This window comes from Dipodomys ordii, unplaced genomic scaffold (assembly GCF_000151885.1).
Source record: "Dipodomys ordii isolate 6190 unplaced genomic scaffold, Dord_2.0 Scaffold117, whole genome shotgun sequence".
Taxonomy (NCBI): Eukaryota; Metazoa; Chordata; class Mammalia; order Rodentia; family Heteromyidae; genus Dipodomys; species Dipodomys ordii.
In genome coordinates, this window is record NW_012267333.1 from 3,453,155 (window position 1) to 3,471,674 (window position 18,520).

The following is an 18,520-nucleotide window of genomic DNA, read 5'->3' on the forward strand; positions in this document are numbered from 1 at the left end:
TGTCAGCCCAGTGGTAATGTCAGACCAGTGTGTGTGTGTGTTGATGTCAGCCCAGAGTGTGTGTGTGTTGATGTCAGCCCAGAGTGTGTGTGTTATGTCAGCCCAGTGTGTGTGTGTGTGTGTGTGTGTGTGTCAGCCCAGTGGTAATGTCAGACCAGTGTGTGTGTGTGTGTGTGTGTGTGTGTATACAAGTGTTGAACTCAGGGCCTAGGTGATGTCCCTGAGTTTTTTTGCTCAAGGCTAGCACTCTACTACTTGAGTCATAGCTCCACTTGTGGCTTTTTGGTAGTTTATTGGAGATAAGTCTCAGGTATCAGGTACTTTTCTGCCTAGTCTGGCTTCAAACAAGAGATTCTCAGATATCGGCCTCCTGAGTAGCTAGGATTACAGACATAAGCTACTAACACCTGGCCCATCTTTTTTTTTTTCTTTTTGTAAGCATAAATCTGTTGTGCAAGAGAAGTTTCATTGCTGGGCGTTGGTGGCTCTGCTAGAGCACTAGCCTCTAGCACAAAAGCTCAGGGACAGCACTCAGGCCCTGAGTTCAAGCCCCACGCTGACAATAAATAAATAAACGAGTTTCATTGCAATACTCTCACACATGTATACGTGTCCCTAATCTCCTTTGAGCTGGACCTCTTCAGCTTCTTTACCTTTCCTTTTTGAGATGTGCCTCTGTATGTTGACCAAGCTAGTCTCAAACCCAAGGTTGGCTCAAATGATTCTCCTCAGCCTACTAAGCATCTAGGACTACAAGCCACCTCAGTCACAGCCGAGATCATGGGCCCTTTCTATGATGAATAAACAACATATCAAAAGCGGTACCTTGCCCAAAGTGGTGGACTACTGTGTCAGAACACAAATCTTCTCTATGTTCCTTCTTGATACATTAGAAGGAGTATGGTCTGTTCTTCCAGTGACTAAAGTCATTCTAAATTCAATAGAGAGGTTAAACAAAAGAAAGGTTTGTGGGCTGGGAATGTGGCTCAGTGTAGAGTGCCTGCTTCACATGCATGAGGCCCTGGGTTCGATTCCTTAGCACCACATAAGCAGAAAAGGCTGGGAGTGGTGCTCTGGCTCAAGTGGTAGAGTTGTAGCCTTGAGCTGAAGAGCTGAGGGACAGTGTCCAGGCCCAGAGTTCAAGCTCCACGACCAACAAAAAAAAAAGAAAGATTTGTTTCTTTCTTCCTTCCTTCCCCCCTTCCTTCTTCCCTCCCTATCCCACCCCCCTCTCTCTTTTAAGTAGGGCATGATGGCACAAGCCTTGGAATGACAACATTTGGGAAGCTGAGGCAGGAAGATCCCAAGTTTGAGGCTAGCCTAAGCTATATAATGGGCTCCTGTTTCAAAAGAGGAAAAAGAGTCTGTGAATGGGGACATCAACAAGAGAAGGTTGAGCAAGAGAAGATAGATCTACTTAGATCTAGAGGTGCTTACTTCCCTTTGAAAAGCAAAATCTGGGGAAGAACAGCTTGCTAGTAATTTTACTTCTAACTTAGTCCCTTTTGATAAAGAAGAAGTACTCAGGAGGAAAGAAAAATAAACAAACAAATAAAAAAAAGATACTCTCTACCAATCACCTACCTTTGAACTGGTGGCAAGCTGATTCTAGAAATCTGGCAACAGGCCATATCCTTTGATCTCCCTCAACCCGAGGGGGGAAAAAAATCTAATCACAAATTTTCCCACTCTCATTTTTAATGGGATATCTCACTAAGCCAAAACTAAAGATCAGAGTTGGGTGGGAAAGGGAAGGAACTAGAAGCACAGAAGCCGGTGCTAGCCAGCATTAGAACAGAGGAGAGGGATTGTTCTGGCGGCATGTTAGCAATCTGCCTCCAGGGCAGCTGTCCTCCTGGGCAATCAAAGGCCGGTCTGTGTGAGTGTGCTCCGGGGCTAGCCAGTTTGGCAAAAAGTTGAGGACTCAGCCACCCAATCCACCAAGTGAGAAAAGATGCCTGTTTCACAGCTGGAATAGAGGGTAGGGAAAACACGGAACAAAGAAGAAAAGGCAGGAGGAAGAGGACAAAGGGGTTCAGGTGCTACCTCAGTCTAGAGTTTAAGGGAAGAAAAAAAATCCCAGGAAACTCCCAACCATTCCCCAGTTACATGAGAATTGCCAGTAACTCTCAATACGGAAAATCAGAGAACTGGGTGGGTTTCTCTGATCTGAATCCCACAGAATACCACCTGGAAGGATGCAATCTAAAACAGTAGGGTCCCAGCAGTACCTCATTTGTTTTTTTCTGCTCCTTTCAGGCCCCCAAAAAATCTGCAATTTATGTGCATTACATGAAAATTATGTAACATTTATCTTTGTCTACAATTCCCTCAATGAAATCCTAGACATCTATAAATAATAATAGTGCACAGAAAACTCTGTAAACTCCCCAATGATAAGAGATCGAGGCCATTTATATAACTCAAGTGCTAAAATGTAAAAGGCCATGGTCAGAACTTGCACCCCCTAATCCCTCGGAGTAGCTAGATGCTTGGAGCCCCATTAGACACACAAAGACTGCTCTCTTCTCAGTGGTGCTCGGTGGCAGGGCTGCTCTTCAGGGACAAAGAGATTTCACAGGAGAACCACAAAGACATCGCCCCTCTCCCATTCCCCCACTCCCAGCTTTCTCACTTCCTGTCACAGTAGCACCAGACCACAGTCTCCCAGAAACAAACAAATACAAAGTGCTGGATTCTGGGCTGCAGGCCAACTGCATTCCAGGGCATCCTGTCTACCAATCACCAACCAGAGCTCCCACTTTACCCAGCTCAGTTCCTTATCATGTTCGGGGAAAACAACCCTCCTTCCCTGCCCCAAGCCAACACTGCATAGGACAAAGCTCAGGCCTTTAAGAATCCGCAGACACTGTGTGTACAGGCCTAAGAGTGGAACAAGTGAGGGATTTTTAAGATTCCAACTTGCCAAGTTTCTTCACTTTGGAGACAGTGCACTAGGGATCTTAGAGCTAGTGTGGCTATTCTGTTCAATGCAACTACATCCCCAAGAAAACTTCATTGTGGCAATCTGATCACCAACCTGGATTCAAGTCAATGAATATTCTCACCTGGAGAGCTACCGTAGGACCAATCCTGTCACTCACTTCCACGGTTTTAAAGCCTTTCAAACTCTTTTCCCTGAAAGCGAAGAGTTGATTCCAAAAACAGGCCCCACGGAGAACAAACAATGGCAGCAGACTCCACCCAACAGAGAGGCAGTTTATCAAGTGCTAGGGGCAAAGTTCCCTACTTCCCTAGAGAACTGGAGGGAGGAGGGCCACTAGGAATTTCACTGTAAGTCTTAGCAGCTTAAGAGGTCAGGACAGTGACCTCAGCTTTTCCTGCTGGGTTGTAGATTTGCAGCCTGGTTTGGGGGGGGGGGGACAGAGAGTCCCCTTCCTAATTAGAATCCTTAGCTGACTCCAAGAATGAACTAAATAATATTATCTCGCACAGCCCACTGGCAGTTAAGCCTTAAGTCCCAAAAGCAAAGATACAGATGGAAGTCAAGTCCTATTAACCAAAGAGCTTCAAAATCTGGAAGACCAAACACCCTTTACCCTATGGTCAATTCCCTGGGTCTAAACAGCCATGTTCTCCAATCAGAGAAATTCCAAGCAATTATGCCATCTTTCTTCATCTTTTCTTTTTTGACATGCCACACTGAGGACTGAACCTGGAGCCTCCATTTTGCTAGGCAGACAAATACCCCTAGCTTTTCTCCCTTCCTTCACCCTAGTCTTCTCCTCTCCCCACTTTTTGGACCTGCCAGAAGCACTGAGGGCTAAATCCTGATCTATGTAGTACAAGAAGTACATAATGCAAAAGCTCAGTCTAAATAAAATAGCACAACTCAGAAGGATTTAGTTTTTATCTAGATCTGGTACAACCAGGTGGAGAGGTAGGACAGGAACACAATAGTCAACTATTCTAGGGCAGGATAGAAAACAAGACAAAGAAAAAAAAAAAGCTAACAACATTATGCGTTAGAACAGAACTCAACAACAGGGCCTATCCACTGTAAATTCTGTCACTGAATCACACAAAAGCAAGTTTATGATCTCCTTCCTAGAAGCACCAAATCAAACTAACTCCATTCCCCCTCCACCCAAGAATACTGAAAATTTAGTTACAAATGATAGTATTCTTACTCAGTGCTCCCTCTCACAGTCAAGATCAAATAAATTAGTCAATTAAGGACCACAGAGTGAGATGGACATATAAAGACAAATTATGGGGGAGGGAGGGACAGAGACTGTGATAAAGGGGGTGAGATGGACTGGAATACAGAGGAAACAGGAAGATGTAACACTGTATATTATATATATATATATATATATACATATATATTAGTATAACTAACATAAGCAAATAAAAACAATTTAAGAACTAAAATAGTAGCACCTAAAGAGAAAGACTATTGAGATATTAAAAAAAAATGTTGTGTAAGACACACCTCAAATAGAGGTGTGTCTATACCTATACCAATGCTAAGGCTGCTCCCTCCTGAAGGATGCCAGGCATCAAACTGAGCAAGGTGAGACAGAAGGGGAGTGCTGACTCAGAACTAGTCACCCTGGCGTCTGAGGGAGGGAAAAAGATGAGGAGTATAAATTAATCCAACTTAACTTTACCAAAGGTCCTGACTCCAAATTGTATCTCTAGCTGTTTCCAGATACATTTGGAAAACCCAACCAAAGGAATAAAAGATAGAAATCCCTGGAGGGCCCAGGGATTTAAGGGGGGTGGGGGAGAGAGAGGTTGAATCGGTTTTGCTATCTACCTTCCCATGTCATGCTCCAAAGCAAGCTCCAAACTGAAAAGAATTAGAGCAAGGAGAGGCAGAGAAAAGAATGTGACTAAAAAAATGTAGCTACATTCCAACTAGCCAACATCCCACATAGTATTAAGAGCGCCTGAGAATCCATTCCTGCTACATGACAATTACTGGGAATCTGCTGCCAGAGTTCCAACTCTTCAGCCACCCCTCACTCCAAATACTCTGAAAAGAAGGGTGATGGAGCAGGCTTGATGAAGGCAACAGCTGTTTCCACCAAGTAATCCCCACCCCCTTTAATCTCCCCCACCCCCTGAGACCACAGTTCAGACTCACATCAAACACTTAATACAATTGACTGGTCAGTAGGAAGAAGCCCGGACTAAAATAGCAGGAAGAGTGCCAACTGGCCCCACTTGGAATGCTTTCTTGGCTCAAGTTAAAAATAAGAAAGCTTTGTTACCCTCACTCCCTTCTTGTCCAATTATTTTTTCCTTTCTACAACCTACCCCTCAGGATCAAATGGGTTACAGTTTTTCCCTCTATAACTCCTTGGCTATTTTTAAATATCAGCGAATATAGAGGAGGTGTATACAAAACTGAAAAATAATGTCAGGGAGATTAGAAGACTTACTGAACAGCCAACCCTAATACAGGGCAAGAAAGAAAGAAAGACAGAAAGAAAGAAGAAAAGAAAGAAAGAGAGAGAGCGAGAGAAGAAGAAGAAATAAGAGCACACACAAAGGGGTAGCAAACATAAATACTGGTGGGAAGTCTCTTAAAGCACTAGTAACCAGTTAAGAGTACTAACATAACCAGCTCCTCCCCCCATCCCATATTCCAAGTTGACCAGAGTTAGTCAGTCAAGGAGGGAGGGAAGGAAGCCAGTACTTCCTTTTCAGACAGGAAGTAAATTGGCCTTTCCTGTCCAGTTCTAAACAAATTGTCCAGCTAAGTTTCAATGCTAACATCCTCTCCCGAAACTGTTCCACAATTTCAAAATGGAGAGAGGAAATGGATATAGTCTACGAGTTTCCCTTGGCCTTAGCAGGCAAGTTCTCTATACTATGCCAAGTATTTGCATAACCTTCAAATCAATCAGAAATAACAATTGTATATTCAAACAATACCAGGTGACACAGAGGTACACCACTTCAAATTAACCAGATCCTCACCATGGCTACCTAACACGAACTAGTGGTCTTTCCCACTTCTCATTCTAAGTAACCACCTACTTGAGAAGCTTAATTCCAATGTCCAGGTTTTTGTGGTACTCAAACGTGATTGATCAAAATGACCTGGGAAGCTTTTGGAAAAACATTCAATATCCCATACCTTAATTTCTGGAAGGGGGGAATGGGAGTAGGGGGTGGGAAATTCATGTTTTCAAAGAGTCTTCATTGTGGTCTATTGGCAACACTGGAGTAACCTATCCCTGACAACCCACTAATCACAACATCTTCTTACAAAAAGTGCAATTACAAAATACATTATTTGGTCTCTTTTTACTGCTCACCAGACAGCTCAGATCACTACACTGCACAGATTACAGGCTCTTTGAAAGCATGGATTGTGTATAAGGATGGCTGCCATAGCACAGTGCTAAATCCTATTTCTAAGTTCAGAGCCTAGAAGAGCTAGCTCACTTGCCAGCACTACCCTCTTAGGATTCCTGAGTTGCTTTATAGGAGCAAAATATTCCTGTTTACATTGCAGACTAAGCAACATAATTACTTTTAAAATGTCTTAGTTAAAATTTCCTCCAAGGAACAAAGAGATTGTTAGACTGGTTCCATAGTGTATCATAAAAGAAGTCCAAAGTCAAAAATGTACCATTTGAGGCCACTAGATGTTTCTAGCCTACTGGATAATGTAGGATAGTGAAAAATAACCAGAAACTCAATTCAAGGATAATCTAACACTTATCCAAGAAAGTCACTTTAACATGAGGTTTTAGTACGAACAAGCAAGTAGCAAAATGTCTTTTAAAGGTCTATGGAAGCTGGATGCTCATGCCTATAATCCTAGCTACTCAGGAAGCTGACCATATGAAGACTACAGTTCAAAGGCAGGCCAGGCAGATAAGTCTGTGAGAATCTTAACTCCAATGAACCATGGGAAAACCAAAAGTGGAGTTGTGGGCCAAAGTGGTAGAGCACTAGCCTTGAGCAAAATAGCTCAAGGACAGTGCCTAGACCTCATGACCACCACCACCAACAAAACAATAACAAAAATCTATAGAAGCCAGGTGCCAGAGGCTCATGCCTCTACTCCTAGCTATTCTGGAGACTGAGATCTGAGGACCAAGGTTCACAGCCCGGCAGAAAAGTCAGTGAGACTCTATCTCCAATTAACCACCAAAAGAAAAACAAAAACTGGGAAGTGAAGCTGTGGCTCAAGTGTTAGAGCACTATCCTTGAGCACAGAAGTTCAGGGATCAGCCCCCAATCCCTGAGTTCAAGTGCCAAGGACAGCACACACAAAGTTTATGAACATTTCCATAAGGAAAAAGTTTATGAACATTTCCATAAGGAAGCATGTGTCACTGAAGACTTAGTAAATTTTAAAAAATTAAGCAGCATTAAAAGACACATTCTCAGGACAACTACAAACATCTTGGCCTCATCTGTATGTGCTAAAGTAACACAACCAGTACTTCAAAATCTTTGGGGAATCTGTGATTGCCTGGAGTATTTACCATCCAAAACAAGATAGCAACCTGACAGATAAGAGAATTAGGGGGGGGGAGGGAAGTGTCTTATGGTAGTATAGCACCCCTGCCTAAGAAGCTCCAGATCCTGAATTCAAATAATTTACCACCAAAAATTTTAAAAGGGGGCAGATTTAGTGGCTCAAGCCTGTAATCCTGGCTACTTGGGAAGTAGAAATGAGGGGATGGGGTTGGCAGACCATGATTTAAGGCCAGCAGGGCCTAAAAGTTCAGAGACTCGATCTCAACTAATGGCTGAGTGCTGGCAGACTGGTAGAGCACCTGTTTAGCAAGCATGAAGCTCTTGAGTTCAAAACCCAGTTTCAGGGGGGAAAAATACTATTGATTGAGGTCATCTCCCAAGGATGATATTGAGTAACAGAATGACAACTAGAGAGGTACAATTAAAACGTAGAACAGAGGGTAATCAGGTCAAGTACCAGGGTTAAAACTCCAAACAGAGAGAGTTAGACAGAGAGTCTTTTACTGAGGGACTAGCTAAACCAGAAATCTTGAGAGGGAAAGTGAGAAGAGTGGGTGATTCAAAAGACAGATACTCTGGTAATCAAATACCCTCTTACTTTCCTATCCAAAGTTGACAGAGACCTTCAAGTCACTTGGTACTTCTTCCCCAGCTCCAAAGTCAACCAAACAAAGCTTCTCAGCATATATATTTTGACAGTCCTTAAGGAACCAAGCATACATATTTAGAAAGGGAAAAATGGAGGCTGACAGTTACTTAACAGGGATGATCATCACCCTTGATATGCAAAACAGAAGTATGGGTATGATTAGTCAGGCACTGGTAGCTCACACCTGTAATCCTAGCTATTCAGAAGGCTGAGATCCAAGGACAATGACCTCTAATTAACTCACAAAAAAGGGAGAAGTGGACCTAGGGCTCAAACGGTACAGCAAGAGGCCCTGAGTTCAAGTCCCAGGACTGGCAAAAATTAATTGGTAACTGATGAAGAAAGAAAAAGGAAAGAAAGAAAACAGGGATAAGACACAGACACAGAGAGAAAAACAAGCTAGCAAGAACTTTTTGGTCAAATGAACCAAACCAGAAGCAGCAGGTAAATGTGGTAAGTCTAACATGTGATCACAAACATCAAAGCAACAAATGTACTCAAGGTCTTAGCTGTTACTTCTGTTCACTAAAAACTGCTCTCCTGGAGCTTCTACAATGGAAGAAAGATGGAGGCAAGCTGCCTCAACTTAGGAGGAATTGAGCAAAAACAATTAACAGCTGCTGTCTCTGGAGCTTGAAGTAAGGAGATGACTTGGTAATGAGGAATCAAACCAGGGCTTCATGCACGCTATGCAAGCATTCTACCACTAAGCCATATTCCCAGCCCTCCACCCTTCATTTCTTGGTCTTTCTCCCATATATCTTATACATAAGGCCTCCCCTGACTACTCTTTAAAAATAGAATAACTTCATTCCCATCTTATCCTCCACTCTCCATCCTACTTCCTCTGCTTGCTTTCTTCTCAACTGTAGTATCACACCCGGGTATATTACACATGTATTTGCTTATACAGTATTTGTCTCTCACAAATGTGTTGTTGTTTTGATTTGTTTTTGTTTTTCTGTCGGTTGTGGGCCTGACTCTGGGTCTGGGTGCTGTCCCTCAGCAATTCAGCTCAAGGCTAGCGCTCTACCACTTGAGCCACAGCGCCACTTCTGGCTTTTTCTGCTTATGTGATGCTGAGGAATCGAACCCAGGGCCTCATGCATGCAAGGCAAGCGCTCTACCACTGAGCTTGGTTTGGTTTTGATAGTACTGGGGTGTGAACTCAAGACACCCCACCACTACTGGAGCCACACCACCAGCTGCTTCTCACAACTAGAATGTAAGCTCTGTGAGGGCAAACATTAATGAGTTCTATTTGGTTGAATGTAGACTACAACAGATTCCATACTTTTCATTTTTCCCTAATTGTGATATTGGGTCTGTGAATTGGAGGCTCCTGCAGCCCTACCTTCCCACCTGACTGACCTTCAGCCAGGAAGACACACAAGTGGGCCACTGTGCCCTGGTTTACAAAGTCAGCCGTGGAGGGCAGAACAGCAGAGAGGTAACAGATCTTCCCCCATTCCAACAAAGGAGCAGGAAAGAAATCAGATTGGCACCCATTTCTCTTTTAAAATAGACTCCTCTATTTTAAAAGTATACTGAATATACACCAGCTACTTTACTTCAATGAGATGTGCCTCGCTTGCAGTGCGATGGGAACTGTAGATACTGTAATAAAGGTAACGAAAAGTTGACCTAGTTTCTAGAACAATGTCTTATGTCTTCAACCACCAGAATAAATTTTGGTTTCTTACGATATAAAATTCCTAAAACAAAAATATTTCCACTCCATAAAGAGAAATTTGCTATTTCAGTCCAATATAGAACAACATATGATGCACACACAAAAAAAAATTGGAATTCACTAGGGGAAAAGTAAATTCCCTTTGCTTTACTGTCAATTGTACTACATGAATATAATCAATTAGGAAATGTATGAGAATCTACATCTGAATATCAACGTCATCTGAATTACTTAGATCAATTTTCCCAAATTGCGAATGTAATCCTTCATCTCAATGAAATAAACAATAATATCCTATGAACCAGAAAGTTGGGCTCACTTTGGCAGTACATATATTAAAACTGGAATGGCATAGAAAAGAATAGCATGGCCCTTGTGCAAGGATGGCACACAAATTCAGGAAGCATTCCCTATTTTTGAAAAAAATCAGAAAGTTCTCCCCTATCTAGTGAATTCACCAGCAAAATACCAGGCTGGAGGTGTGGCTCAAGTATACTGCTTGGTTTTTTTTTGTTGGTCATGGGGCCTGAATTCTGGGCCTGGGCGCTGTCCCTCAGCTCTTCAGCTCAAGGCTAGCACTCTACCATTTGAGCCATAGCGCCACTTCTGGGTTTTTCTGCTTATGTGGTGCTTGCAAGGCAAGCACTCTACCACTGAGCCACCTTCCCAGCCCCTCAAGTATACTGCTATAGTGCCAACAGTGAGCAGGAAAGCCAAGCAAAGGCAAGAAACCTGGGGCCCCTGAGTTCAAGTCCTGGTACAAGCAAAGAAAAAAAAAAGTGGGAAGGCGGATGAAGTGGGTCTGACAGGGCTACAGTATATGTATGTAGGGAAAGTCACAATAAAACACCCCCTTGTACAACTAGTATGTGCTACAAAAAATATGAGAGAAAGGGAGGAATGGAAGGTGGGAGAGAAAAGAAGAAAAGAGAAGCAAAGAGGAAGAAGGAGGAGAAAGGGAGGGAGGGAAGAAAAAGAGGGAGGGAGGGAGGGAGGGAAGGAAGGAAGGAAGGAAGGAAGGAAGGAAGGAAGGAAGGAAGGAAGGAAGGAAATCCCAGGCTGGAAGAAACCTACAAATTTCCAGGCAAGGCTTTATCTAACACATACATGGCCACAGACTGGCTTTTCCACCTAGAAAAGTAGACCTTTTTTAGAAACACACTTTTCACAGGAAGCAGTGGTGAACCCACAATTTCTACATGTCTGTTTGTGAATGTCCATAAATTAGGGCTTCAAGTACAGAATGTTTCCTGAAAGAAGAAGAAAAAAGAAGAAGGAGAGAGCTCATTGCAAAAAAAAGGATAGCATAACCCTGCCTTGGTTTCTGTGTAATTGTTTCCGGTACAAGCACTCCTGACTAAATGTTACCTTACAAACTCCTAGCTGGACAAGCAAGACTTGGAAGTAAAGAACCTGTTCAAAGTCAAGAAGAATAATCCAAACCAAACTCTTTCAACCCATTCTCTGCTGAAAATTTTAAAAAATTACACTTGTGATGCTCGAGTTCTGCTTCTTATACATACAGAAAGTTAAGAGTAACTTGTATTGCAGAGTTTTTTGTTCTAAGTATCAAAGTCTTTGAAGAAATTATTGTAAGATATTTAGTGTAAAAAAATTATTGTAAGATCCTATTGTTGGTCTCCCCCCCTCATTGCCAGTTTTGGACAACCCCACACATACAACTCCACTACTAACAACACTTATTTTCCCCAATTGTAAAAAACTAAATGAATAAAACAAACTTAGCAGAGAGCATGATGGTACAGGCCTATAATCCAAGCACTTGGAAGGCCTAGGCAGGAGTTCAAGACCAGCCTAGGTTACAAGACTGTATCCAAAAAAAAACTCAGGTTTTAAGGTACTTTAAAGAACATTTCATCCAGCTGGGTGCTAGTGGCTCTTGTCTGTAATCCTAGCTATTCAAGAAGCTGAGATCTCAGGATCACTGTTCAAAGCCAGCCCTGGAAGAAAAATCTATGAGACTCTTATCTCCAATTAGCCATCAGAAAACTAGAAGTAGAGCTGTGGCTCAAAGAGGCAGAGCCCTAGCCTTGCGAAAAAGAGCTCAAGGACAGCTCCCAGACCCTGAGTTCAAGCCCCCTGACCAACCAAACAAAAAACAAAAACTTTTCATCCAACGAACAATTGAAGTGTGAGTTCATTCATTCTAATAGTGAAATCAAGGTATTACTATGAGCTGTACAATGTTCTATGAATTTTACATCACATCACTTCATTGTCATAACAGTCTTATATGATAGCTTAATCATATTATCCTCACTTTACAGACAAGGAAACCAAGGCAGAATGATTAAACAATTTGTGAGTCAGAGCAAGATGTGAACCCAGTATGGCACCAGCATCAATGCTTTTAGCTACTATGCTATGCTGTCTTACCTCACCAATTGATGGAACACTTAGGTTCAAAATTGCCTTTTCGGTTAGCATATTGATCACAGAATATATAAAAGCGAAACATTTTAAGCAAAATATTAATAAACTGTGTCTAGGAGAATGAAGGAGATACAGAGTTACTGCAAATTTGAAATAAAAATGTGTTCCATCTAAACTGTGAGCTGCTAGGGTATAGATATGACCTTTATATTCACCCATTGTATGATCATCATACAATGGGACATGTTTTGTGACAATCATGATCAAATTACCTATTGCTGAACAATGCATAATACTTTAAGAAAAGTCTTTGAGGGGCTGGGAAGGTGGATCAGTGGTAGAGCGCTTGCCTTGCATGCCTGAGGCCCTGGGTTCGATTCCTCAGCACCACATAAGCACAAAGAAAAAAAGCCAGAAGTGGCGCTGTGGCTCAAGTGGTAGAGCGTTAGCCTTAAGCTGAATAGCTGAGGGACAGCGCCCAGGCCCAGAGTTCAGGCCCCACAACCAGACCCCCCCCAAAAAAAGTCTTTGAATCATTATGATGCCCCCACTATATGCCTGAATAAATAGCCATACTAGTCCCATCAACCAAAGAACTCACTGGAAATAAAATGGCCCTAAAAATGGGTATCACATTTGTCCCTGAACTTAATAAAGCCAGGTTTTATTCTTGGTAGTTAATATTTAATAAGTAACAACATGCAAATCCAAGCAAATTAGGGGGAAAAATATACATTAAACACAAACACACACACACTTGCTCCTGTAATTCTGTCTACCACGGAGGCTGAGATCTGAGGATCGAAGTTCAAATCCAACCTGGGCAAGCAAATTCCATGAGACTCTTGTCACCAATTAACCACCAGAAAACCAGAAGTAGTGGCGCGGTAGCTCAAGTCATAGAGCACACACCTTGAGCTGAAAAGCTCAGGGATAGCGCCAGGCCCAGAGTTCAAGCCCCATGACTGACAAAAAAAAAAAAAAATTACAATTAAATACAAAATCACACTCTAATTTCTCTCTTGTAAGTCCTAACCAGAGCAATTGTTCTAGCCTCCTCCAGTCTCCCTGCTCGGCTATGCCAATGCACTATTGGAAACCTTAGAAGCAGCTCCATCTTTTAGGGCAAGTAATCTCTATTTCAGCTCATATGACACTTAACCCTTTTCCCTGAGGAAAGGGAACATGAAAAAAGTATTTGTAGCTATTCATATCTGAATTACCTAGAGTTCATTCCTTCAGGCAAAGTTCCTGTTACAATTATGATTCTAAATTATCCATGAAAACTTATTTTGGCCCTTAAATATAAACATCCCAATATAGTTCATGAACAAATTCGGTTAAAGTTCCCTGGCTGATTAAAATATATATATATGTATGTATGTGCGTACACACGCGTGTGCACACACACACACATATATCAAGGGCTGGAGATGTACTTAGTGGCAGAATGTTTGCCTGTAGTTTGCTCAAAGCTATAGGTTAAATCCTTAGAACTAGGGATGAAAAATGACCTCAAACATGCTTTTTTTTTTTTTTTTTGCCAGTCATAGGGCCAGAACTCTGGGCCTGGGCACTTACCTCAGCTCTTCAGCTCAAGGCTAGCGCCGCTCTACCACTTGAGCCACAGTCACTTCTGGCTTTTTCTGTTTATGTGGTTCTGAGGAATCAAACCCAGGGCCTCATGCATGCAAGGCAAGCACTCTACCAATGAGCCACCCTCCCAGCCCCTCGAACATGCTTTTTGAAAGGCTAGTGTCCCAAACTACCATTTCAAAACCTTTATTTTTTTTTTTTCTGGTTGTGGGGCCTGAACTCTGGGCCTGGGCGCTGTCCCTCAGCTCTTCAGCTCAAGGCTAGTGCTCTACCACTTGAGCCACAGCACCATTTCCAGCCTTTACTGCTTATTTGGTACTGAGGAATCGAACTCAGGGCCTCACGCATGCAAGACAAGCATTCTACCACTGAGCCACCTTCCCAGCCCTCCAAAAACTTTAGGGTTTTTTTGTTTCATTTCATTTTTTAGTGCTGGTCCTAGGGTTTGTACTCAGAGTTTGGGCACTGTGCACTCTCCTTGAACTTCTGTACTCATGGATAGTGCTCTATCACTTGAACTACAACTCCACTTCTGGCTTTTGGAGGGTTAACTGGAAATAAAAAGTGTCACAGACATTCCTGCCTGGGCTGGTTTTGAACACAATCCACAGATCTCAGCCTCCTGAGTAACTAGGACTACAGGGAGCCTGCAGAACTATGCTTTAAGTTTTTATTAGCAGGTGTAAAAACCCCTCATTCCAACCAGGGCTGAATTCCTCCTTGCTGCTGCTCTTTTCAGCTCTCCTTAGAAAATGGCTATACTTCAGGTTTTCGGCAAATAGCTGCCTGTTCTCAAATGATCTAACTAAGACCCTACTTTTCATACTGTTCTTTGGAATGACTGCCCAAAAAATGGCTAAAATTTAAAATCTTCCATTATTTTCAGAAGCATTGCTTAAAAATAGGAGGGAAGAGGTGTATAAAAGACTGGAACCACAGTCTACCATAAAAGTTTCACAATTACATGGAAAGATTATTAATTTATGTTGCTTTGCTTCCTGTCTCAACTTCCTCTCAAGCTTTCCATACAAGTCCTCACTGATTCCTATAAAGTGCCTAAATCAACTAAGGCTTACTGAACATCTCAGTACATATAAGATACTGAGACAGGTACTAAAAGGTATGGCTAAGACAGTACCTACACCCAAGTGGCTCATAGTCTAGAGGGAAGAGGAAAATAAGACAATTTAAATACAGTTTGACAAAAAGCATTGTTTGCACTATTCCCACAAGGTGGTATCATTCCAAACCAAGTGGCTGAAATTTCTCTGGATGAAGAAATTCCACTTCGAGACAATTCCAGGAAGTCAAAAATTAAGAAAACAAGACTGGGGATGTAACTCAGTAGCATAGCACTTGCCTGGCATGCCTAAGAGGCTGAGTTCAATCCCCAGCATTGCTAAAATAAAGATAGCAATGGCATGCATATTCTAAGATCTCTGTTCTAAAGATCAAAAAGAATATCCTTTCTAACATATCCAGTTCCCAAGGATTTTAAGAAAAAATGAATCTTTTATATATACTGTATTATCCCAGCATCAGGAAAGGATAAGGGATAGCTAAGGGATTACTGACCGTATCTGAGGTGAAACACCTCTACCTCTAGCAAGGGTTCATTTTAGCACTAGTTGTTATTTCCCTCACTCTCAGGAGAATTACAGTTTATTAGTGAAGTCCACAGACATTGTAGTTAGTCAGATAAGGGTTAATCCTGGCCTTCACCAATTATAGGTGTTCAGATTTTTGCAAACCTCAAGTTTCTGAATCTCAAATTCCTTTTGTTAAAAAAAATGGCTGTGGTCACAAATTAAGTAAATATTTTATGCTAAATGCTTAGCACATGGCAAAAACAAAAAAAACAAAACAATGAAAGGGAGGGTAGGAACAGGAAGACCTGGTAGTAACTAATGGGACCATCAGGTACCCAAATAGAAAACAATGAATTATACAGAACTAATCATTTTGTTATTCCAATTGATAGTGATCTATGTCTAATTTATTTATATGCCTCCTATCTCACTCATCCCTAGAGAGCAACCACTTGATAAACCTAAGATTGTATCGTAATTATGTGGCTCTTTTTTTTCCCAAGATCTATAGTCGTCTCAATTTAATACTCGCTGAGAACATGTTCCAACCTCTCTGTCAACACTGAAATCATAAGAAAGGTACCAAAACTCGAGCCAGTCAAAAGAGATCCCCACCTGAAACACAGACCACACTACTACCTTGTTCACATAACAAAGAAACCAATAGTACTACATGGGAGGCATGCAAAGAAAGAAGAATCAGTACAACTCATACTTGTTTGTCATCATTTTTTTTTACCCAGTAATCAAAATGAAGAACAAAAAAAAAATCACAAAATAAAAGACTTACCCATCTGCACCCCTTCCTATGATCCTTGAAAGAACCAGGGGAGGTGAAGTAAGTAGAAGACACATCTTCCATCTTATCACCCCAAAGGCTCTAAACTACACACCAGTCAAAACAATGCATTGGCTCACGGAAATAGTCCCGGACCGTAGTTAATATGGTGTTCATTATAGCTACACAAAGCCCAGATTTAAAGCCGGACCCAAATCACCATCACTCAGTCATCCAGAACCTATTTTCAAACTGCCTTTGTACTCCGCCTTCAGATTCTCTCATCCCTCCCCCTAAAGGCTGAGTGGGAAAACAGACTCGGGCAGCAACATGATCAGTCCTCCAAAGATCCAAGAACCCTCCCTAGGCTAGATGCAAGGCAGAGAACATTTGGAATAAAATTTGAAAAATACTAAACGAGTACTGTGTTTGTATAATCAAATGGACATACAAATTCTTTTTCTTTTCAATTGCATGTTATGAGATCCAGATATCAAATTTTTCCTGTCGTCCTCGCTTAGATTATGTTCAGAGGAACAAAGTTCTGTTTCCACCAGAAGCCACAACCTCACAAGGATGAAATCATCCTTCGAGAAATGGTTTCACTCTAGAAAAGAGGAAGTGTTCTAGTCTAAAAAGAATAGAGGAAGGGAATATTGGATCAGAGGATTATTAAATAATACCTACTAGCTTAAAGCTAATGAGTAGCTTACATATCTTGTTCCAATTAAGGAAGTGTCTATTCTAGCTATAATTTTCAGATTGATTCGCATTTAAAAGAGAGAGAACACCCCAGCGCCCAGCTCCTGATGAGTTGGCTGTATAATTATCTAGAATCAGTACTTCTGCAAAAATGTACTTCTAAAAACAACCCCAAACAAATCCTAAGATGAAATATGACATATGAAAACAGTCACAGACTTTCAGTCCTAACAAGTGTTCTGATTTCAGTAAAATAACCAAAAGAAAAAAAACTCACTTCCAAAAAACAACTTTATACTTCGGTTTACAAATAAAAACTCCCCTTTGTGCTTTCTCAAATGCATTTTCAATACTGAAGTTTGCATGAAGTAGTTTCTTTCAGCTTAAACTTACGTAGCCCACACCCACCCACCCAAAGATCACGGAGCTGAAAATATTTTCAGGTGCGTGGCCACTAAATACAGGAGAGAGAGAAAGCGTAATTAGAATTTTCCATCCCTTAAAGCACGTCAGTCAAATGTTACTGTATTTTCAGGTTTAATCTAACACATTCAGAAATCTATGCCACCAAAGGTGGTTTCAGGAGGACGATTTGAGGGCCAAAACAGTAAACACCGATCCATTTGTTTTCTTTCACAAAGCAAAGCAGGAGGCTAAGTCTCGGGCTAAAGAGGCTCCCCACCCACTGCACCTGGAAAAGTAAAAGAGGGACCCACCCAAGAACAGCAGGGTTGAAACGGATCTAAGCCTGTTCAAACTCTCCCGGGGAGAAAAAAACAATACCACCAAAACTTCAAGCTCCCACCAACTTTTCATCTACACAAATCCAATAATAAAAAGGAGGAGAAAGAAATGAAAGTTTTGGAGCATAGGAAGAACCGTCTGTGAAACTTAGCTTCAGACTAGGATAAATTCCTCTCCCAACCCACACGCAACATGCCAAAAACATAACTTTTGATTTGGGTTCTACAAACAGAAGTATGTTAGCTTAATCCAGAAAATAGAAATAAATGCAAAGAACACACAGAAATACTAATTTACACAACTTTTCTCTCTAATCCCTCCCTGTATTAGACCTAGAAGTTTGTTCCTAGGTCTTGAATATTTTACTTTTTCTTTTTCACACAGGATACCAAAATCCCGGATACCAAAATCCCTCCCAAAGTATAGAAAGTAGAAAGGAGAAAAAAAAATCATTTCTTAAAAGCCACCCGTCAGCTTAACAGTCTCACCCCTTTTTAAATTTGCTCCAGTTACCGTCAGGATAAATTCAACTTGGATTCTCCACCTTCACCCTACACACTTTAACAAAAAAAGAAAAAGAAAGAAAGAAAGAAAAGCACACACCTCAGATGTGGATTTCTAAAACCCAGTCCTTTAAGAATGAAACCCAAGGCTTCGCCAATGTGCTGAGAAAGATAAATCCAGCAAGGCAGTTGGTTTCCGCCACCTCTTCCTCCTTTCAGGTCCTTTCCTGCTCTTCTTTCTCTCTCTCTCTCTCTCTCGCTCTCTCCCTCTCTCCCTCACCTTCACTCTCCCTCCCGCTCTCCCTCTCTCTCTCTTTTTTTTTTCCTCCTCAGATCCAACACCTAAAATGGAAGTTGCACCCAGCCAAAGGCAAGGGAGCCTGGGTGGTGACAAACTGATCT

At 41.7% G+C, this 18,520-nt stretch overlaps 1 protein-coding gene across 8 annotated transcripts in view; it reads right to left on the minus strand.

Moving 5' to 3' along the window:
* The window catches only part of Ctnnd1 (catenin (cadherin-associated protein), delta 1), a 56,733-nt gene extending 38,213 nt beyond the window's left edge, over positions 1-18,520 (minus strand). For 5 of the 8 annotated variants that reach the window (XM_013029258.1, XM_013029251.1, XM_013029255.1 and 2 more), the window contains exon 1: positions 18,219-18,520. The gene's annotated coding sequence lies outside the window, so the exon portion shown is untranslated. The remainder of the gene's footprint in view (positions 1-18,218) is intronic. The other 3 variants (XM_013029257.1, XM_013029252.1, XM_013029256.1) reach the window with 3 other exon arrangements.